General features: G+C 35.1%; 1 non-coding gene across 1 annotated transcript; it reads right to left on the bottom strand.

The window, feature by feature from the left end:
- Positions 1 to 2331: 2331 nt before the first annotated feature.
- Positions 2332 to 2494, bottom strand: LOC126026650 (U1 spliceosomal RNA). The gene has a single exon (XR_007501873.1). It is a non-coding gene; the product is annotated as a U1 spliceosomal RNA (small nuclear RNA).

Here is a 2494-nt window from a genome sequence, read left to right as displayed (position 1 = left end):
AGTTAGAGTAGATGAAGTTTTCTCAGGTTTTAGTCAATGACTACTAAAATTAGTATTATTATTTAGCCTTTGGATATAAAATTAGTGGGTATTCTTTGAAAGTGTGGTTTTATATGTGATGAAAAGCTTGTATTCTTTGTCCTAGAAAAACTGAACATGTTGATTAAAATAGATTTTGACATCTTAATTTTACCTGAATACTTTTTTTATTTATTTTGATTTTATAGACAATTTATTCTTTTTTTAATTTAAATTATTTATTTAAAGAAAACGTATCACGTTGTTGACATAACTGATCATAATACATTTGTTTTGAGATGACAAAAAGCAAATTTACTAAGAAATATAAAGAGAACAGAGAATTTAAAAAAATGGACGAAGGGGAGAGAATTTATTAGCAGTTATATTTGTGAAACTTTTTGTGTCAGCTAGAAAGTCATTAATGTAATAGCCGAAGATTTAGTATCCTCCCATTTTTCTCTCCAGAGATGGAAAATACATTAAAAAATGTGTGTCACAATAAAATTTTATTTAAAAAAATGTGTGTGTGTGTGTCAATTGTCATTTGCATAGGCACAGCAAAATATGGAAGAAATAAAAAACCAACACCTTTGGCCTAAATATCAGGGAGATCTTAACCCCAAAGCACCTTGGCATAACACCAGCTCATGGCTCCAGGCATACTCGGTTGTCCAACCCCCTAGTCATTCTTGGTGATCTGCTCTTCAGTCTCATAGTTGTTGCTGTCAGGTTTCTGAAGTTATAGATCCTGGTTTCTGTACAGGTCCTGTACATGAATACTTTTTAATCCACTCAGCAACCTTCCTGTGCCTTTAAAAAATTTTCAGTTTGCAACAGCTATTTTTTATTTAGTAATGATGTGTTCTGGATTCTGAATGGGACTCTGATAGTGAAAGGTGATGGTATTTCATTTTAAACCACTAAAGTAATGTGTCAAAACACATTTGTCTAACAAGATAGGTTCAATGAATCTAAAGAAAATCTTGAAGACTTCTCTAAGCTTTGTTAGAAAAACTGAAGAAATTTGAAGAATCCTTCTGGAACTTTACCATACAAATTTAAAATCTTTGAAATATTTTATTTTGGGGGGGGGTGGTCCATAATCGCCTGTGCTCAGGGCTTACTCCTGAAACTGCGCTCAGAGATCACTCTTGGCAGGTGGTTCAAGGGACCATCCGGGGTACTGGGGATACTACTGGGGTGACCATGTACAAGAAATTTGGCTTGGTTGGTTTTATTTTGTTTATTTGTGTTCATACCGGATAGTGACAGGGATTAACCCTAACTCTACTCAGGGTTCACTCCTCGGGTGAGAGGGAACCATTTGAAAACCTGGAGATTGGAACTGGACCAAGTACCCTTGGACCTTGGACCTGCAAGTCAAGTACCCTACCCACTGTGTTATCTCTCCAGGTCCTAGAATCTATTTCTGTAATAAGCAACTCTGGTTATTCTCTTGCACAAATTAAAACAAACAAACCAATAAGTAAAATTACTCCTCTTCTTGTTGAATTAACATTTTCTACCTTTCATGTTTAGCAGCATGCTTTTCATACATTTTCATTCTTTGTAACATTTTCAAAATTAAACATACACACACAAACACACACTTAGGGTCACAGATTCTTTGGAATCCTAGCCAAATCAACTAACACAGAGAAAATAGCCAATATGCATTTGTAGGGAGGGGATTGAGGGAAGTAAATTTTTTTTATTAATTGGGTTAGAGTGGGGAAAATCTCAAGTCAGTAGACCCAGCTATATAATTATGACCACATATAATAATAATGACTCAATATATAAAATATAGTTTAAGATACTTATGGGAATAAATATTCATAGTTTAAAAATATTCATTCATGCAATATAATAATTTGGATACTGTAAACCTTAGCCAGAAAGCCATGGAAATCTTTGCTCTGTCTACCTAAAGTAATAAGATAATTTTATTGGTCTTGCAGATGATGGAACTGTGACTGAAAGATTGTGGGGCCCTAGAAATAGCAAGTAGAATTTTGCTTTTTATTAGTCCTATCCCAGTTCAATCCCCAGCGTGCCATATGTTCCCCTGAGCACTGCTATCAGTGACTCCTGAGTACAGAGCCATGAGTAACTATTGAGTTTGTACCCCAAAAACAAACAAACAAAAAAGAATTATGATTGCTTTGACAGTATTGTTGCTACTATTAAGAAAGAATATAGCATTTTCCCCTTAGTACTCTAATGACTTCTAGCCTAATTTTGGAGTGTAAAAGCTTTAACATTTTTTTAACTTACTATATTGATGCTAAATTCTATTATGTTTTTTTCTAGGGGAGAGCGTGAACACAGTCCCCCACTACCACAAATTATGCAGTTGAGTTTACCACATTTGGGGAAGTCGCAGGGGTCAGCACATCCAGAGTGCAATGATAAGCCTCACCCTGGGAAAACCACCTTTGTGATCATGGTATCTCCCCTGCCAGGTAAGTAT

Source organism: Suncus etruscus, chromosome 13 (assembly GCF_024139225.1).
Source record: "Suncus etruscus isolate mSunEtr1 chromosome 13, mSunEtr1.pri.cur, whole genome shotgun sequence".
NCBI lineage: Eukaryota > Metazoa > Chordata > Mammalia > Eulipotyphla > Soricidae > Suncus > Suncus etruscus.
Note: the sequence above shows the minus strand (reverse complement) of the source record. Positions and strands in the feature narration are given on the sequence as shown.